Source organism: Dendrobates tinctorius, unplaced genomic scaffold (genome assembly GCF_039654945.1).
Source record: "Dendrobates tinctorius isolate UK_male_01 unplaced genomic scaffold, ASM3965494v1 ptg000116l, whole genome shotgun sequence".
Classification (NCBI taxonomy): domain Eukaryota; kingdom Metazoa; phylum Chordata; class Amphibia; order Anura; family Dendrobatidae; genus Dendrobates; species Dendrobates tinctorius.
This window is the reverse complement of record NW_027361784.1, coordinates 48657874-48679220: the sequence shown is the minus strand read 5'-3', so window position 1 is coordinate 48679220 and position 21347 is coordinate 48657874. Positions and strand designations below refer to the sequence as shown.

The 21347-nt window shown below is 45.9% G+C and overlaps 1 long non-coding RNA gene across 2 annotated transcripts in view; it reads left to right on the top strand.

Moving 5' to 3' along the window:
• LOC141101389 (uncharacterized) overlaps positions 1-18085 on the top strand; it is a 63435-nt gene extending 45350 nt beyond the window's left edge. Inside the window, exons 3-4 of one of the 2 annotated variants that reach the window (XR_012234964.1) lie at positions 12425-12498; positions 17341-18085. This is a non-coding gene — a long non-coding RNA (uncharacterized lncRNA). The remainder of the gene's footprint in view (positions 1-12424; positions 12499-17340) is intronic. The other variant, XR_012234965.1, reaches the window with a different exon arrangement.
• The last annotated feature ends 3262 nt before the right edge of the window (positions 18086-21347 follow it).

Here is a 21347-nt window from a genome sequence, read left to right as displayed (position 1 = left end):
TGTCCAGGCCGCTACAGCCGTTTTACGTGTCGTCGCAGCGGCAACTTGAGGTAACGGACCTGTCTCAAAAGGGCGGAGGACCGCGGGTGTGGCTGTGTGCGACCGTGGGCGGGGATCGGTCTCCAGTAAAAGTCTCTCACTTTTCTCTTGTCGATGAGTGCGTAGCTTTCTCCTCACAGACTTCTGACGGTGCCCCTTACACACCCCACTCATCACCCCGTCTCTCTCTAAGTCACTCGGCTTCTCTCCTGTCACACTCTCAGCCAACTGCCACCTGAGCGCGCCCCCTCCTCCCTTTGTCCTTGCCCCGCCCCCTGTTGCCCTGACACCTTCAGTCGTGTGTCTCCCTTTGTTGTCCCCCCAGTGTTGTTCCTTAAGGAACCCTGATGGCGGTCCCCTGTGTTCCGGCCCAGTCACTGTCTGGGAGTCCTCCTCCCCACATTCCCCCACCATGTAAGCTCGCCAGTCCTCGGGCGAGGGCCTTAGTCTATTGAGATCGGTCTGTAGGGGTTTCAATGTTCGTTGCCATATGAACTGAACTTGTTCATATCGTTCAGGGGGTTTGCCGGCTCTTGACCGCTCGGAGCATTTCAGTTCAACTGGGGTGGAGTCTTCTCGGGTGGTGGAGATTGGTGGGCTGATTGGTGCAGGCAGGCTAATTGTGTCAGCTGGTTCATTACTGAGTGGAGGGCCTCTGGGTTCTGGGAGAAAATCTTCGTTGTCGTCCGGATCCCAACATATAGATGATGGTTTAGATGTCGACGGGGCAGGCTCCAGTTGCTTCGGTCAGTGGAAGTACACGGGCATAACATATTACGATGCACAATACGAGTGGGCAGTGTTTCATCCTCCTCGGGTCGTATTTCGTACACAGGTCCTTCCGGGTGGATACGGCGTAAGACCCGATAAGGACTCTCTTCCCAACGCGGCTCTAGCTTGTTCTGGGGGCGTTGATCTAGTACAAGCACACGGTCCCCGCTTTGGAGGTGAGGAGGTGGGGTTGCATTTCTCCCTGGGTGCTCCCAGTCTTGGAGCTTGGTGTGTACAATTCGGTGAAGAGTCTGCAGCCGATGCCGATGATTTCGGACCCAAGACGACACTCTGGTCCAGGGCTGAGGTTCTTCGGGGTCCAACTCCACCTCCGTGATCCCTTTACCCTCTCGTCCAAACAACAGGGAGTAGGGGGTATAGCCAGTAACTCGATGTACCCGATTGTTATAGACCCATACTAATTCAGAAACATATTCGGGCCAACGGGCCTTCTTGTCACTCTCCAGAGTATGCAACATCTGAATCAATGTCCAAATAAATCGTTCACAAGCCCCATTTCCTTGCGGGTGATATGGTGTGGTCCGGGATTTGTCAATTCCATAGAGGTGATGTAGTTCTTCCATAACTTTTCCCAAAAAACATGCTCCCTGATCAGAATGTATCCGTTGAGGACAGCCGTATACTTGTATAAAGTTTCTACAAATTGCGGAGGCAGCTGACTCTGCGGTCTGATCCCGAGTGGGGGTGGCCACAGCGAACTTGGTGAAATGATCTACCATAATGAGGCAGTGTTCATATCCTTGAAATGCAGGCCCAATGGTCAGGTAATCCACCGTCAGGAATTCAAGGGGCACTGAGGTCACAATAGTCTGTGTTGCTGCTCGCTGAGCGGGTGGTTTGGCCTATTCGCATCAGTGGCAGGTCAGGCAAATTTCGTCCACAACAGCTGGCAAGCGCAGGTGGTAAGCTTTCTGTTGCAGCCATTGCAAGGTCTTTTTTGTTCCGAAGAGGGCCCCTTTTTCGTGAGCCTCCCGAGCCAGTACGTGAAGTTGGGCTCCTGGCGTAACCACCTGCCAAGCCGCCATTGAAGTTGTTTGTGATGTTATTTTACGGTACAATAGTCCCTTTCGGATAACCAATCTCTCCCATTGTCGCAACATCAGCAACAGGTCTTGAGTCAAACTTTGTCGATGAGAGTCAGTGGGTAATTGCCCAGCGGCGACCCACGTCCTGAGAAGGCCAACCTCTTCATTTTCTTGTTGTTGTTGTATCCACTTTTCCCGGGATTGTTCTAACATGCCCCTTGGGGTCTCGGGGAAAGATATTTTTTTTATTGTCAGTTGTGAGCACGGCAGCAGTAAAAGCGAACAGTATTTCATCTCCTTCTAATTCTTCGTCTCGGTTCTGTCCTGGAGTTGTGTGTGGTTCTGTCCTGAGTTGTATGTCGTATCCTGGGGAGGGCGTCTGTATGGACATTCTCGGCCCCTCTTTTGTAGATAATCTTATAATTGTACTTCGCCGTCCGGGCCACACATCGCTGTTCCAGAGCCCCCAATTTGGCATTTTCCAAATGAGCCAGCGGGTTGTTGTCAGTTCGCACCACCACCTCGGAGCCCGCTAGGTACTCTGCGAATCTCTCCGTCATGGCCCACACCACAGAGAGGAGTTCGAGCTTGAAGGAGCTGTAATTGTCAGGATTACGCTCAGAGTCATGGATTGAGTGGCTCCCATATGCGATCACCCTCTCCTGACCATCTTGAACCTGCGACAACACAGCCCCCAGCCCGTGAAGACCCCCGTCAGTGTGCAAGATGAACGGTTGTGAGAAATCTGCATAAGCCAACACTGGGGCATCCGAGAGCGCAGCCTTGAGGTCTCGGAGGGTGTTGCCACTGGATTCTTCGCCCATTGGCCCCAGCGAGAGCCCCCTTCAGCAGGTCGTGCAGGGCTCGAGCTCGACATGCAAAATTCTTTACGAAACGACGGTAATATCCGGCTAACCCCAGAAAAGCCCGCACATCTTTTACCGTCTCGGGGGTAGGCCATTCCTGGATAGCAGCAACCTACTCCCGGGATGGCCTCACACCCTCTGCCGAAATGACATAACCCAGATACTCAATCTGGGAGCGAAATAGGTGGCATTTCTGAGGCTTCACCTTCAACCCGTACTTTTGCAACCGGCTGAGTACCTGTCCCAACCGCTTTAGGTGGTCCTCGAAGGTGGCGGCATAGACAAAGATGTCGTCCAGGTAGCTCAACGTGGCCTCAAAATTGAGATCTTCCAGACACCGCTCCATCAATCGCTGAAAGGTCCCGGGGGCATTGGCCAGCCCAAACGGCATTCGATTAAACTCAAACAGTCCCATGGGCAATATGAACGCCGTCTTGGCTCTATCTTCTTCTGACATGGGCACCTGCCAGTACCCACTGGCCAAATCCAGGGTCGAAAAATATGTTGCCTACCCCATGGCGGACAGGGATTCTTCTATGCGGGGCAGTGGGTTTGAGTCTTTAATAGTGCAAGCATTCAGTTAACGATAATCCACACAGAGTCGTAGTGTACCATCTTTCTTCCGGACCAACACGATTGGAGCCACCCAGGGGCTTTGACTTTCCCGTATCACCCCTTTTCGCAGCATCTGGGCCAGCAAAGTTTTCAACTCTTGATAGAGTTGTGGCGGAATCTAACGATATCGTTCCCAGATAGGGGCCGCTCCCGCTGTGGGGATTTCATGACTGATGTCGGTGGTTAAGTCAAAATTGTCCTCATGACTAGCAAATACATCATGGTACTGTCCAAGCAATGTTTTTATCTGTTTTTATCTGTGAGAGTTGGGCTGCAGTTAACCCAGAAAGCTCGGCTCGCATCTGCTCCAAAATATTTCGACCCTTTTCCTGTGCCGAGACTTCGTGGGCCTGTAAGGTTCGAATTGTTACTTCCCAAGGATCCTCGGGGTGTACTCGCAATTGAACCGCCAGAGCTGGCAGCACTTCTTCTAAAGGCCTCACTAGTTTGGCAAGTTCAGTCCATGCTTTCAGAAGCGTGTCTCGGTCTTTAAGGTTAACGCAGCGTACCAGGACAGTTCCTTTTTGCACCGTAGCCAGAGAACGGGCCACCAGTATGCCAGGAGGTAAGCGATCCGAGTGACACGGCTCCACCTGCACCTCCACACCCTCCAAAGGTATTGGGGCTCAAATTGGCATGGCCACCACAGTCTGTCCAGGAGGTAGCACAAGCAGGGGCGCTGCTGACGCGATGACCTTGCCCAGAGCCTCGCCCTCCTGGCAGTCCTGATGCAACCGCACACCTCGCACCAGCTGCTGGAATACCTGTCCCTGAGCTGTGCGAGAACCCCACTGCTTCAAAATCTTCTGTGTGGTATCATTTAGTAGTAAGTTGCCGAACTCTCATAAAATATTCATGCCTAGGGTGATGGGGTGCCGTTGATCTGCTTTTCCTTGAGTTAGCACCACCCCTCTGTGACCAAGGGATTTACCGCACAATGCACCTGCACCCACATTACCTTGGCAACCGGGAACGGCAGTTGGTTGGCGGCTATTAGTCTGTTCATGGGCCCCCACTGAGGTCTTGCTGTCTCCGGGAAGTTTTGTTGAAAGTACGTTGCGGGCATGGTGGTTACTTGTGACCACGTGTCCACCAGACACCGGACGGCCCAGCCCTCCACTTCTGCCCATACCACCGGACACTTTGCTACCAAATCTTTGGGACTTCTACCACCCCTATTTGTGGTTTTCGGCTCCGAGCGGCGTCCCCCCAGCCCGGAGCCCTTTAGTTTAATGGCCGCCGGGGTGGGTATCTCCCACGCCGCGGACACTCTCGGGCGAAGTGGCTTGATTCTCCACACTCAAAACACCGGGCCTGTGTAGGCTGACCACCCCGCGGGGAGCGTGATCCCCAGGGGCCGGGGCTAAAACTAGGTCGTCCAGTCCCGGTCTCGGTCCTTCTCTTTAATTCGGCCAACTTGCCCTTAATATTTTTTAACTCTTGCTTCTTCTCCACCCACTGAGGCTCCTCGACTGCGTTTGCAGAGGCCTCCACACCTCGGACCTTCCCCATGGGGACCGCCATCCCCTGCTCTTGCTCTCGAACCCGTGCCTGACTTCCCACCTCTGAATAGTCTATTCGGGGATTCATTCTGATCTGCTCCCGCAATGCCTGCTTTATTAATGGATCTCGCAAACCAGTCACCAGTAGGTCACGTAGGGTAATGTCAACAAGTCCTACCCCTACCCCGTCCTTTCTTTCAATAACCATATGCAATTCTTGGAGGACATTCATGTACTGAGTGGTCGTCTCCCCCTCTGCCTGCATCCGACTAAACAAACGGGTTCTTAAATCTCCCACATTAGTAGGGTCCCCATGGGTCTGTTCTACTATCTATAACATTTTTTCAAAAGTGTTGCGGTGCCCCGGAGGTTTCAACATCACTGACCACTGCACCTCCCCGTCGAGTGCCATGAATGCCCCTTGGCTTCCAGATCAGGGGTCATTGGGTGCATCCGAAAGAGCCACCGCATCCGCTCTGTCCAGCTCCATAGCATAGTATCAGACCCGGAAAATCTAGGCAGGTTGTTCAGCATGGCCCCCAATGAAATGCTAGAGCGGGGACCCTCATTACTTGTGGAGTTGACAGCTCCACCCTGATCGGGGGCACCACTGTCCGTGCTCGGAGACTGGATCCTGCCGACTACGCCAAGAGTAGTGATGAGCAGGTTCTCAGGATGCAGTGACGAGACACGAGACAAGGTATGACTTGTGAAATCAACTTTTATAACTTGGAGCCACTGGGGCTATGCTGAACAAGTAACAGGGGTAACAACAATCTGTCCTCGCAGGGAGTCAACAAAATAAACAATACTTTTCTTATATTCAATGTGACTAACCCAGCTAGTGCGGGCGTCGAAGGCCACGTATGGCACAAACTATGGGTCCTTATTTCCTATAGTTCACTTATCTTTCCAGACGTCGGTCGGGTTCACAGGTGCGGCCGCTTAGAGGTCGCTGAATGCGGCTGCCTTGACGTCTCGTTGTCCCGGGATGATTTGAGCTTGACAGGCCCTGAAGAAACTGTGCTGATGGGGCACAACAGGCCCTGAAGGATCTGTGCTGGTGGGGCACAACAGGCCCTGAAGTGTCTGTGCTGGTGGGGCACAACAGGCCCTGAAGACTCTGTGCTGGTGGGGCACAACAGGCCCTGAAGACTCTGTGCTGATGGGGCACAACAGGCCCTGAAGACTCTGTGCTGGTGGGGCTTTCAGGACGTCTTTTACTGGCTCTCGTCTCACAGTGCAGTGATGACTCAGTTCCCCAAATGACGTTCGGCCGGCCTCTGCTCAGGGTCCCCTTGTAGACGGGACGTGGGCCTCTATTGCCGCCTATGGTGAGTTGGCATCCACTGAGGCTGGTGATGGCAGGGCCGCAGCTGAGGAAGGAGACAGGGGGGCAGTGTCCAGGCCGCTGCAGCCATTTTACGTGTCGTCGCAGCGGCGACTTGAGGTAACGGACCTGTCTCAAAAGGGCGGGGGACCGCGGGCGTGGCTGTGTGCGACCGTGGGCGGGGAGCGGCCTCCGGTAAAAGTTTCTCACGTTTCTCTTGTCGGTGAGTGCGTAGCTTTCTTCTCACATACTCCTGACGGTGCCCCTAACGCACCCCACTCGTCACCCCGTCTCTCTCTAAGTCACTCGGCTTCTCTCGTCCTGTCACACTCTCAGCCAACTGCCACCTGAGCGTGCCCCCTCCTCCCTTTGTCCTCGCCCCGCCCCCTGTTGCCCTGACACCTTCAGTCGTGAGTCTCCCTTTGCTGTCCCCCCAGTGTTGTTCCTTCAGGAACCCTGATGGCGGTCCCCTGGGTTCCGGCCCAGTCATTGTCTGGGAGTCCTCCTCCCCATAGTGGCTCAGTGGTTAGCACTGCAGCCTTGAAGCGCTGGGGACCTGGGTTCAAATCCCACCAAGGACAACATCTGCAAGGAGTTTGTATCTTCTCCCTGTGTTTGCGTAGGTTTCCTCCGGGTTCTCCGGTTTCCTCCCCACTCCAAAGACATACTAATAGGGAATTTAGTTTGTGAGCCCCATCAGGGACAGTGATGATAATGTGTGTAAAGTGCTGCGGAATATGTTGGTGCTATATAAAAATAAAGATTATGATTAATCATGTGCTGGGACGGGCAGCAAGGAAAATGGGCCCCTGGAATTATCATCGGACTTAATTGGTTACTGATGTCTTAACCCCTTTCTGCCATCAGACGTACTATCCCGTCCATGTGCCCTGGGACTTAATTCCCAGGGACAGGATAGTACGTCATAGCGATCAGCGGTACTCACGTGGTGAGCGCCGCTGATCGCGGCCGGGGGTCAGCTGACACCCGGCACAATGTGTCATGGGCAGTCACGGACTGCCCCCGACATGCTAACCCCTTGTACACCGTGATCAAACACGATCGCGGTGTACCGGGGGTTAAAGGGAAGCATCGGCAGGGAGGGGGCTCCCTCCCTGCTTCCCTGAGCCCCCCATGGCAGCGTAATGTGCAGCGCTGCTGCGGGGGGCTCTTTCCCTACAGGCCCCTGGAACCAAGATGGCGACGAGGACCTTCGGGGGCCTGTAGGGAGCTGACTTCCTCACTGCCTGCAAAGCGCAGGCATGAGGAAGTCTGCAGCAGTGCCTGTGACAGATCAGCGATCTCTCACAGGACAGTGATGTCACACCTGGGACAAAGTAATAAAGTTAAAAAAAAAAAAAAAGTGTAAAAATAATTTTAAAAAAATCGCTAAATAAATTAGTAAAAAAAAAAAAAATATTCCCCAATAAATTCATTTTTTTGAAAATAAAAAAACAAACAATAAAAGTACACATATTAGATATCTCCGCGTCCATAAAGACCTGCCCTACAAAACTGTCCCATTAGTTAACCCTTTAGCGAACCCTTTAAAAAATAAAAATAAAAAACAAAGCAAAAAATAATGATTTATTATCATACCACTGAACAAAAAGTGCAATAACACGCGATCAAAAAAACGTATATAAATATCCATGGTACCGCTGAAAACGCCAGCTTGTCCCGCAAAAAACGAGCCAACACACAGCATCATCAGTGAAAAAATAAAAAAGTTATAGCTCGCAGAATAAAGCGATGCAAAAATAATTATTTTTTTATATAAAATAGTTTTCATTGCATAAAACCGACAAAACATAAAAAAACAACCTAAATGAGGTATCGCTGCAACCGTACTGACCCGAAGAATAAAATCGCGTTATCAATTTTACTGCACGCGGAACGGTGTAAACGCACCCCCCCAAAAGAAATTCATGAAACGCTGGTTTTTGTTCATTCTGCGTCCCAAAAATCGGAATAAAAGACGATCAAAAAATGTCACGTGCCCGAAAATGGTACCAATGAAAACGTCAAATCGTCTCGCAAAAAATAAGACCTCACATGACTCAGTGGGTCAAAATACGGAAAAATTATAGCTCTCAATATGTGGTGATGCAAAACCTATTTTTACAATAAAAACGTCTTTTAGTGTGTGACAGCCGCCAAACATAAAAACCGCCATAAATAGTAAATCAAACCCCCCGTTATCACCCCCTTAGTTAGGGAAAAATAATAAAATAAAAAAAATGTATTTATTTCCATTTTCCCATTAGGGTTAGGGCTAGGGTTAGGGCTAGGGTTAGGGCTAGGGTTAGGGGTGTGTTGGGGTTAGGGTTGGAGTTATAATTGGGGGTTTCCACTGTTTGGGCACATCAGGGGCTCTCCAAATGCAACATGGCGTCTGATCTCAATTCGAGCCAATTCTGCGTTGAAAAAGTCAAATGGTGCTCCTTCCCTTCCAAGCTCTGCCATGCGCCCAAACAGTGGTTTACCCCCACATATGGGGTATGAGCCTACTCAGGACAAATTGCAAAACAACTTTTGTGGTCCAATTTCTCCCGTTACCCTTAGGAAAATATAAAATTGGGGGCAAAAATATCATTTTTGTGGAAAAAAATGATTTTTTTATTTTCACGCCCAGGCGTTATAAACTTCTGTGAAGCACTTGGGGGTTAAAAGTGCTCACCACACATCTAGATAGGTTCTGTGGGGGGTCTAGTTTCCAAAATGGGGTCACTTGTGGGGAGTTTCAATAGTTTAGGTACATCAGGGGCACTCCAAACGCACATGACACGCGCAGACCAATCCATCAAAGTCTGCATTCCAAAACGTCACTACTTCCCTTCCGAGCCCCGACGTGTGCCCATACAGTAGTTTTCTCCCACATATGAGGTATCAGCGTACTCAGGACAAATTGGACAACAACTTTTGGGGTCCAATTTCTCCTGTTACCCTTGGGAAAATAAAAAAATTGGAGACTAATTGATCATGTTTGTGGAAAAAATACGATTTTTTTATTTTCACGCCCGGGCGTTATAAACTTCTGTGAAGCACTGGGGGGTTCAAAGTGCTCACCACACATCTAGATAAGTTCCTTGGGGGGGTCTAGTTTCCAAAATGGTGTCATTTGTGGGGGATTTCCACTGTTTTGGTACATCAGGGGTTTTCCAATTGCGACATGGTGTCAGATCTCACTTCCAGTCAAAAATGTCAAATGGCGCTGATTCCCTTCCGAGCTCTGCCATGCACCCAAATAGTCATTTACACCCACATATGGGGTATCAGCTTACTCAGGACAAATTGCACAATAACTTTTATGGTCCTGTTACCCTTGGAAAAATAAGAATTGAGGGTGAAAAGATCATTTTTGTGGAAAAAATATGATTTTTTAATTGTACGGCTGTATGTTATAAACTTCTGTGACGCCCTTGGGGGTTCAAAGTTCTCACCAAACATCTAGATAAGTTCCCTGGGGGGTCTAGTTTCCAAAATGGTGTCATTTGTGGGGGATTTCCACTGTTTTGGTACATCAGGGGTTTTCCAATTGCGACATGGTGTCAGATCTCACTTCCAGTCAAAAATGTCAAATGGCGCTGATTCCCTTCCGAGCTCTGCCATGCACCCAAATAGTCATTTACACCCACATATGGGGTATCAGCTTACTCAGGACAAATTGCACAATAACTTTTATGGTCCTGTTACCCTTGGAAAAATAAGAATTGAGGGTGAAAAGATCATTTTTGTGGAAAAAATATGATTTTTTAATTGTACGGCTGTATGTTATAAACTTCTGTGACGCCCTTGGGGGTTCAAAGTTCTCACCAAACATCTAGATAAGTTCCCTGGGGGGTCTAGTTTCCAAAATGGTGTCATTTGTGGGGGGTTTCCACTGTTTTGGTACATCAGGGGTTTTCCAATCGCGACATGATGTCCGATCTCAATTCCAGCCAAAAACGTCAAATGGCGCTGCTTCCCTTCCGAGCTCTGCTATGCACCCAAATAGTCATTTACACCCACATATGGGGTATCAGCGTACTCAGGACAAATTGCAAAATAACTTTTAGGGTCCTGTTACCCTAGGAAAAATAAAAATTGGGGGTGAAAAGATCATTTTTGTGGAAAAAATATGATTTTTTAATTGTACCGCTGTACGTTATAAACTTCTGTGAAGCCCTTGTGGGTTCAAAGTTCTCACCACACATCTAGATAAGTTCCTTGGGGGGTATAGTTTCAAAAATGGGGTCACTTGTGGGGGTTTCCACTGTTTAGGTACATCAGGGGCTCTCCAAACGCGACATGGCGTCCGATCTGAATTCCAGCCAATTTTGCATTGAAAAAGTCAAATGGCGCTCCTTCCCTTCTGAGATCTGCCATGCGCCGAAACAGTGGTTCCCCCCCACATATCAGGTATCAGCGTACTCAGGACAAATTGCACAATAACTTTTGCAGTCCAATTTTTCCTGTTACCCTTAGTAAAATAAAAAAAATTGAACCAGAAGTTTTTTTTTGTGAAAAAAAGTTAAATGTTCATTTTTTTTTAAATATTCAAAAAATTCCTGTGACGCACCTGAAGGGTTAATAAACTTCTTGAATGTGGTTTTGAGCACCTTGAGGGGTGCAGTTTTTAGAATGATGTCACTTTTGAGTATTTTCTATCATATAGACCCCTCAAAGTGGCTTCAAATGTGATGTGGTCCGTAAAAATAAAATGGTGTTGCAAAGATGAGAAATCGCTGGTCAATTTTTAACCCTTATAACTTCCTAACAAAAAAAAAATTTTGGTTGCAAAATTGTGCTGATGTAAAGTAAACATGTGGGAAATGTTATTTATTAAGTTTTTTGTGTGATTTAAGGACATAAAAATTCAAATTTGGAAAATTGCGAAGTTTTCAAAATTTTTGCCGAATTTCGTTTTTTTTCACAAATAAATGCAAGTTATATGAATGAAATGTTACGACTAACATGAAGTACAATATGTCACAAGAAAACAGTGTCAGAATCACTGGGATCCATGGAAGCGTTTCAGAGTTATAACGTCATAAAGGGACAGTGGTCAGAATTGTAAAAATTGGCCCGGTCATGAACGTGCAAACCACCCTTGGGGGTTAAGGGGTTAATAAATGCTACTTTATTGATGTGTTAATTTGAAGATCACTTAATGCATTTTTTGCAGACCCTGATCTTAGAGGGACTTTGCCCACTTTAAATAAAAAAAATGCTTAAAATAGTGCAAAATAATAAAAGCAACAACGCTATTGCTAGCTTATCCCATTTCCCACTGCTCACAATTAAATCCACGTCAGGTCTCTTGCCGACCATTCTACATACTTCTCCCTCTGGATAGATATATGACTGCTGCAGCCAATCAATGGCTATAGTGTTGGCATGTTGGCCACTACTGAAGACAATAATTGGCTGCATCCGTCTTAGGTCCATCCAGGTGAATTGGAAAGTCTCTGTACTCCCTGCTTTGGCAACATGTGAGCAATGCAGCCAATAACTGTCTGGAGCAATGACTAACATGTCAGTGATTGGCTGCAGCAGTCACATGAATGTTTAGGGTGAAGCAGAATGCACAAAGAACAATTAGGGACTCTGAAAGCATTAAAACTGGAGCAGCCAGCAATCAATAAAAAATGGATTATTTATTTTATTACTGGACATTATTCTAAATAGTTTTGAAAATAATTTAAAGTGGCCAGAAATCCCCTCTGACATGTGAAAATTGTTCTGCCCATTAGGGAAAAAAATGTGAGGTTAAATTACTGCTGCTTCCAAAAGGTGGCACAATAGAGTTCAAGTGCTTTTCCTCTCTTAAGAGGCAATTTACATATTACATTTCCCAGAGGATCACTGCACAGCGAATAAGCCTCCTTACCTTGACATGCCAGAGCCGGTATGTTACGCTCCAAAAGAAGAAATATTAGCCCTTAGACCTCAGTCCAGAGCCTCTGACCTAGCCAAAACTATTCTCATACTTTGCACTGATGAGGAGCAATACCCCAAAACACCGTGTCTACAAATTGAGATTCTAATTTGGCTTTTATCCTAAGTCACGTTTCACGGCTCATTAAATGGTTGATAATGACATATAGGATTGCTGCTTCCAACAGGTGGCGCTATGGAGTTTAAGTCCTCTCTGAAGAGGCAATTTGCATGTTGTCAGTTTAATAAGGTGTAATACTCTGATAGTGACATCTAATGTGGTATTAACGCCAGCTGGTGACGTTTAATTGTATTACATGTTGTTTTTCTGTAAAGCAGTCCGTTACATTGTGGGAGAGATTAAAGCATGCTTGGTATAGGTCCTTTTGATACAGAAGGTATCCAGATATGTGAGTATTGTTTCCTGCATTATCTTACTTGATCTCCATTATCTCGGACAAAGTAAGGGAACAATCTCAGTTCTGTGGTATTGTGTTATACAGAACTGTTGTTAAATCAGACGGTGATTGTTACTAGGTCGTGTGTTCACATGTACAAGCTCCATCTTGTGTGTTTTCACTCTTAATTATAAATGTCATAGTTATATGATATTCTCAGCTCAATACTTATACCTGTTATTTGTATTCTTGTAGTTTTACCACATTTTTACATTTCAGTTCTGTGTATCCATCTGTTGGCCAATAAACAAGTTAGACTACAGAAAAAAGTCTAGTTGTTTTGGAAGACAGAGTAGGTTAATGCTGTCTGTCAGATTGCTCACCGTTACACGTGTAAGAAGACGGAACAACTGTGGGGGCCAATAGGTTGCTGTGGTTGTCAGGGGCCTGATGAAGGCTGCCAGGTCTTCCAAAGGTCTGATACTGACAAGCACAATGAACTACATTACAGAAGTAAAGCAGCGGACTATAGAAGTGATGGTATCAGATCCCATAATGTGTTTAGAAATATATAAAAGGCAACAATGAAGAAAGTACTAAACAAATTTTAAAAAATGATGCAAATGTTAATGTTGCCGCAAAATTAAAATGTTATTTGAATTAACTGCCTTAAAAAGAGGATATAAATGCTGCTTTTATGCTCAACACCCACCCAACAAGGAGTGAAATTAAAAAAGACCTTTCACTAAAGTGGCCACTTTACGCATTTATTTTATTTCTGCTGCTTCCCTGAATATTCATTTTTTTGGTTTTGATTTTTTCTTTCTATGTCAAAACAACAGAAAAAAAATGAGCATATACAGTACCTTTATAGTAAGTAAATAGTAATAGTACATGTAAATAACATAGGGAACTTAGTTTACTTTACTTTTACGCTTTTTTTTAATCAAAATAATCTGACAAGGTGCACCCAATCGGGACGGTCCAATCCTCTCTCTAGTATTAAATCCTCATCTTTTTTTTTTCTAATCCACCATACAGTTTTGGAGATAGGGGCCTTTTTATTTACTTCTAATTTTTATGGCTTTTATATAGGAGGTGGTGATCCATCGATCTCTGGGGTGTATTTAAGGCTGCTCTGCATAATTACCCAATAAATAATTCATAGAATATTGGACACACTAAATAAAAACCATATGATGGATACAGGAAAGATGTATATCTTTGTACCTTGTTAGCCAGTAGATAGAAGAATATTCAGAATTGAGAGTCCTCAGTAGTTGATACCTTTTAATGGCGAACTGAAAAGATGGTAACACATTGCAGCTTTCCAGACTACTCAGGTCTCTTCATCAGGCAAAGACTAATACAACATCTGAAGAGTCACATATTTATGCACAATACAGCATAGAAATTGCATTTTTTCTGTGCTGTTTTGTGTATAAATATGTCACTCTTCAGATGTCGTATTAGTCTTTACCTGATGAAGAGACCTGAGTAGTCTGGAAAGCTGCAATGTGTTACCATGTAGAGATGGTGGGCCGGACTAGGGGGGTGATCCCTCGTTATACCGCGCAGAGACGTACAGAGATACGATGGAGGCAGATTCTGGGTGCAACAGGTCCAAGCTTTATTCTCTGGCCGTCCACTTGACAGCCTCCACAGTATACCGCACTCCAAAGCAATACACTTTACTTAGCTTCCCTTGTCGGCCCTCCGTTTCCAGAGCCACTTCTCACACCGTAGTTTATACTAGGGACGTGTCTGCACACACCATCCCCTCCTCACTCGTCGACGCTCCTGACAGGTCCGTCACTGTGGCCGCCTTAGGCCCGTAAACCAACAGCGCTTCCACTGATCAGTCGTCGTGTCAAATACGGTGTCCCACACCCTCTGCCTCGTCCCTTCTGCGGTTCTTCCTGTCAGGACCACCCCCCTGACGTTCTCTCTCCTCAGTCCCCCTGGTTTGGATTCACCTCACATCGCACAGACTGTCGCAGTCCTCCTGTCACTGGAGCTCCCCCTGGGGACTGGAACCTTCTGGAACCCTCCCTCAGTATTTATAGCTCTCCCGGTCCCCTGTCACTGTAGCTCCGCCCCCCATGACCAACGGTTTCTAAAGCCCTAAGCTGTTGTCAAGTCCTTTGCTCACACTCCTCCCTGCCATCTAATGGTCAACCCCAGGTACTGCACGTCCACTACACTTTCCTAGCTGTTTCCCCACTATAATAGCCGACACCTACCTACACTGTGCAAACCTTTCCTTCTTCACTCTGACTAGTCCGTCCGTCCGTCAGGTCACCTTCCCTACGACCATCTTTTCAGTTCGCCATTAAAAGGTATCAACCACTGAGGACTCTCAATTCTGAATATTTTTCTATGATGGATATAGAGAGAATAAAAGATAAAAAAAAAATACTCAGGGAACAACAGTAAAAAATTTAGAATAAAAACTTGACACATCTGACTTGGTGAAAGGTCCTCTTTAATTTTATTCCATTTTTGGGAGGGTAATGAACATAAAAAAGTTGCCCCCTTTTAAGGCTGTTTGTTTATCCAGATATCAAGTTCATTTCATGGCATGGTTCTTTTCATTTGCATCATTTTTTTAATTTTTTTAGCAGCGACTGCAAAAAAATAAGAGCACTTATTGACCACCTTTGTCCTGGTGACATGTCTTCTTTAAATCAATCTTGTACACACTATAGGTTGAAACAAGAGCGCAATAGGGTCTTATCTGGGTAAACCGTATATGATAAAAAGGTTTTTATACTCACCCTTTCCAAGAGAGAGTAAAGCCTGTATAGTCGGTATGTCAGCCTGCTGCACGTCCAACGGTCCACATCGGTGACCGCAACAAGGATTCTTAGGAATAAATTCTTGGACTTAATGGTGTGAGCATTGGACTGTGGTCCTTTCATTTTCCTCACAACGCAGGTTCACTTTTTAATTCTTTTATCTTTTTTTCTTTCTTCTTTTTTTTCTTTTTTTAATTCCAATTTTAGATTACCTGCAAAATAAAATAAAGGTATAATTGATTTTATCAACCATAGATGAGATGATTTTGACTTTTTCTGACATTTTAATTGTTTTGATCTTTGACCTCTGTGGCGCATCACATGTCTTTTATGGCGCCAAGTTTGCATCGTGAATGTATAAATCTGGAGACAACTCTCTGTACTCATATGTCATCCCCTGAGGAAGAAGTGTTATACTTCGAAACGCGTAGGGAATAAAGGGTTAATTCATTAACCTTGTTTGGATATGAAATCTGTCTGGCAGCGCACCTAAAAAGTCCAAGAATTTATTCCTAAGAATTCTTTAAATCAATATCTTCTATATACACCCATATGAAAGCAAATAAAAACTGCAAGTTGTCTTAAATCCAAACTTTTTAAAGAAGTATTACAATTCTAAAGTACTCGAAGGGGGAAGATTTCTCAATGTGGAGAGTGACATGATGGTGTCAGGAGACTTATTGGCCATGCAATGCTCCTTCAAAGGGAATCTGTCACCGGAAGTTGCAGGCCTATTTAAATGGCCTGGGTCCGGTCCGATGGGCGGTGTTTCTTTTTTTCTCCACCCCATCCATGGCCCCCGTCCACGCTCTTCTCCGGTATTCTTCTCCATCGTTCGCGCGTGCACAAAGCAATCTTGCTTCATGCACGCGCAGTATGCTTTTCCCAACTGCGGGCAAAGCGGAAAATCATTACTGCGCATGCACCGGTACACTATGTCCCGGAACACAGCAAAATACTTCCAGGACATAGTGTACGTGAAGCAAGATTGCTTTGCGTATGCGCAAACGATGGAGAAGAATACCGGAGAAGAGTGTGGACCGAGGCCACGGATGGGGTGGAGAAAAAAAAAGAAACACCGCCCATCGGACCGGGCCCAGTGCATTTACATATGCCTGCAACTTCCAGTGACAGATTCCCTTTAAGAAAATAAATATGCAAATAGCTTCTTCAGAGAAGAAGCAATCCTAAAAGTGAATATCAACCTTTTAACAAGCCTTATCACAAGACTTAGAATAAGAAGCCAAACCAGACAATCCATTTGTAGATACGTGTTTCTAGATTTCTGCCCCTCATCAGTGCAAAGCAAGAGATCTGATTGGCTGAATGAAAAGTTTGTGACTGGAGGGTCTAAGTTGTAATGTCTCTCCTTGTGAAGAGTGCCAAGCCAGTGTAAGGAGCCTTACAAATATCTGGTTTGGCTCCTTATCCTAAGTCATATGTTAAGGCTCATTAAAGGGTATATATGGACTTTGAGGCTGTGTGCCCACATTGCTTTTTTTAAGCATTTTTGAAGCATTTGTGCCGGATCAGACACTTCAGAAACGCTTAAAATAAGTTTCCCATTCAATTTAATGCATTTTTGGCTTTTTATGCCAATGCATGCGTTTTTTTCCGCTCAGAAAACGCTTAGCGGCTAAAAACGCAGCATGCTCATTATTTTCTGCATAGGTCCACCTTTTTCGATGTTTCCAAGTTTTCCAGAAACCGCGCGGGAAAAAACGCATCAAAAACGCGCCGTTTTTGTGCAAAAATCGCAAGAAAAACGCGCGGAAATAAAACGCGCGGTTTCTGGGAAGGAGTCCGGTTTTCTGAATGTTTAAAAACGCTAACGCGGGCACATAGCCTTAGGTTTGCTAGCCCTAATAGGTGGCACTAGAGTTCTAGTCATCTTCTCTTAAGAGGGCAATGCAAAAGTAGTAATACATAAAAAAAGTCAGTACATTTTTGGGATAAATCCAGAATAAATGTAACATGTGAACCCAAAAAATTTCTTTGGAATTGCTTTTTTTTCACATATTTCTTCCTAAATAAAAAATGTGTTACTTTTTTTCAGACCATTATTTGCAGCTTAATCCACTGAAATTGAGAAATCTCCATTTTTGAGCAGAAGTTTACTTCCCCTTACAATATTGATCACCGAGCGTTAACCTCCAGCGCTCCCTCCTACTCCCATCCCATCTGTCGTAGGAGAATCCACTGGGGCATAGTTATTTTAAACATTAACCAGGCAATAAAACTGATCTGAGACATTTAAAACTTTCTCCGTACTTGGATTATATTGACTTGCCTTAGATACTCATTCTAGCTCATTACCTTAATGGTCCTATCATTGCGAGAAGTTTTGTCGGCAGAGCGTGGATTGATGTAACCCGGTATTTTTAGAAGCTACGTTCGATAAACAGCTTTAAACTTCTGGAGAAACGGGGGAAAAACTTCTGCATTCGATTTATCAAGGCAAAGAATCAAGTCGAAGGAGTCAAGTCAAGTGTGCCTTATCTGCAAAATGGCTGAGATGCAATAGCTTCACCCAAGACGTTTGCTGGAAACATCTGAGAAGTGTTTATCGCCGGCTCGAAAGCCACCGAGGAAATCCGATCTGCGGTATTGACCTGCTGTTGACTATGTTCCTCATTGCTTTAGGCTAGCTGCTTTTACTTCCACAGCTCTTCTCGGATGTTGTGGTCACGGAAACTTGAAGGTCAAGTTGGATGTCCATTGATATTACTATTTACCATGTGCATATTATAAAAAAAGAGAAAAACATAATAAAGTTCCCAAATCAGATGGTTCATGGAAAACATGATTTTTGCTGCATTTCAAAAAATCAACCAAAATTTTCTGCAATGAAATGTAAAGCGGATATTCTCCAGAAATGGTTTATCGGCCATGAGAGGAGATCACCCTCAGGGTGTCGATTTGTTGTTTTACATTTACAAAAGCACATTATTGGAAAATGTTAGAGGGGTTGACTCAACTACGGTCTTCAGGAGCACATCGCTCCCTAACTTCATGGCTTCTTACTGGCCCTGGGTGGGGGGAAGCAGGGTTCTCCTCATGTTTGTAAGCTCTTGGAAGCTGCAAGTGGCATTTGGAAGGACAGTGAAGCTGGCCAGATCCAAGGACCCAGCCAACTTCAGAGCAATGCTTGCAAGTTTTACAGCAAAGAGTTTGTAAGTACCAGGTTCCATGCGTCAAAGAATAGACAGGATTTTGAAAAAGAGATAAATTGCAAAGTTCCTTTTTTTTGCATTTTTCCCCAGAAAATGGAACTACCCTTTTAAAGTTCTCTCCTTAGAACAAATTTCAGTTGATGCCATCCTACCCTTGGAGTGTGGAACCTAAAGAATTGACTAATTCTTAACCCAGAAACTTTCGCAAGGATGCAATGTATGTATAAATAAATAATAATAATAATCTACTTTACTGGTCAAAATACAAAGCTATGTTCTCCGGGATAGTCACCCAGGGTCGGACTGAGGCATTGGGACACCGGAGAATCCTCCAGTGGGCCCCGCTCCCAGCCCCAGCTCCTGCCCTGCAAAGTGTGCATTGAGCAGTGCACACTCTATTCTATAGCCGGCAGCAGAGAGTAAGCTATGGAAATGATGTAAAGGGTGCAGCTGCGCGGCAGCTCTTTCACATGACCTGCTGCTACTGCCGGCTTCTAAGCAGTGAGCTGTGCACAGCGTGCCTGTGTGTGCACTGCAGTCTGCAGATGAGAGTGCCATCCTCCAACTCACCTGCTTCCGGCCCAGCGCTTCCTGTCCGAGACAGCACAGCTGGATGATGTCATCATCCAGCACGCTGTCTAAGACAGAAAGCTGCCAGCGAGGAAGTGCTGCTGCTGCGGGGAGGTGAGCTGTGCTGTGTGTCTGTGTGCCTGCGTGTGTGTATGTGGTGCGGTGCTTTGTGAGTGAGTGTGAGAAAGTGATGCAGTGCTGTGTGTGTGTGGGAGAGAGGGGTGGGGAAGGACAATGATATTGGTGGGGGAAGGCAATGATGGAAGTGATGGGCAATGATGGCGGTGGGGGGAGGCAATGATCGAGGTGATGGGCAAGGGTGGTGGGGGAGGCAATGATGGTGGGGGAGACAATGATGAGGAGATGGGCAATGATGGAGCTGATGGGCAATGATGGAGGTGGGGGAGGCAATGATGGTGGGGGAGGCAATGAAGGAGGTGATGAAATGGGCAAAGATGGTGGTGGGGGGAGGCAATGATGGAGGTGATGGGCAATGATGATGGTGGGGGAGGCAATGAAGGAGGTGATGGGCAATGATAGTGATTGGGGAGGCAATGATGGAGGTGATTGGCAATGATGGTGGGGGCAATGATGGACGTGATTGGCAATGATGGTGGTGGAGGAGGCAATGATGGAGATGATGGACAATAATGGTGAGGAGCAATGATGGAGGTGATTGGCAATGATGGTGGTGGAGGAGGCAATGATGGAGGTGATGAAGTGGGCAATGATGGTGGTGGGGGAGGCAATGATGGAGTGATGAAATGGACAATGATGGTGGTGGGGGAGGAGACAATGATTGAGGTGGTGAAATGGGCAGTGATGGGAGTGGTGGGGGAGAATGATAGGGGTGGTGGGGGAGAAGGCAATGATGGAGGTGGTGATGAGGACAATGATGGGGGTGGAGAGGGGCTGCATTATACTTTATGAGGGGGCTATTCTGTGGGGGGACTGCATTATTCTCCGGGGACTACATTATATTCTGGTGGCTACATCATACTATATGAGGGGGCTAAAGTATACTCTATGGGGGGCTGCATTATATTCTATGGTGGGGCTGCATTATTCTCTCAGGGGAGTACATTATATTCTGGGGGGCTACATCATACTATATGAGGGAGGCAGCATTATGCCCTATGAGGGGGCTACAGTAGACTCAATGGGGGCTGCGTTATATTCTGTGGTGGGGATGCATTATACTATATGAGGGGGCTGCATTATACCCTATGAGGGTGCTACATTATATTCTATGGTGGGGACTGAGTTATACCTTATGAGGGGGTTGCATTATATTTTGTGGGGTGCTGCATTATATTCTATGAGAGGGGGCTGCATTATATTTTATGAGGGGGTCTACATTATATTCTATGAGGGGGCAACATTGTATCTTATGAGGGGGCTACCCCTCTATGATTCTACCCCAACCCCTGCTACATAATTAAGATGTGTACTACCTTATATTATACCCTGATATTAGCGTGTTTTACCACACAATTGGTGGTCTTGTATTTATTTCTATGTAGCTACATAGTGGGCCTCAAGCATGATTTTCTCTGGTGGGCCCAAGGTGCTCCAGTCCGACGCTGTAGTCACCAAGAGGATAGCATGGTGGTAATGTCTGGAACCGAAACAGTGACGAATTCAAGGATAAAGGCAAAGGTTGTATCTGGGAGAATGTTCAGGGTTTTTTGAGCCAGGGAATTGTACAAATGCAACATCAGAAGATTGAGGAGAAGTCAAAAATCCAGAGGCAAGACTAAGGTCAAGACTACGTTCCTCTGAGGGGAGTCCTGCACAGGTTCTTGCACTCCAATAACTGCTCCATGATTTGCATGGGAAATTTGATTCACAGAGATGTTATTCTCCACTAATTGATTTTACCTTATTATGGTCTATTATTGTCTCCAGACCTGGGAGCTTCATAAACTTAAAATGTAAAAAATAAAAAAATCCTTATACTCATCTCACCACTCACCTCTCCAGCCCCTCTGCTCCTCTTCACATCTTCTGAACACCATCATCGCTGAAATCCCACGTGAAAAGGGTCATGGGGCCATGACCATACCTGTGCCGAACCGTCCCAAGCAGCGGCAATCAGAAGATGCAACAAGGACCGTACGGGTGACGGTAAGAAGCACAGGAACCAGGGAAGACAGTGGTGAGACGAGTATCAAGTTTTTTTTTTATTTTTTAACCTTTTCATGGCCCTTTACAATTAAAAAAAAATGACAACCAGCAGCGCCATTTTGCTCAATCTGCATTTTCACCAATGTGAATTTTTAAGCAGAATTGAATATATTCACTCATCAACTGTGCAAAT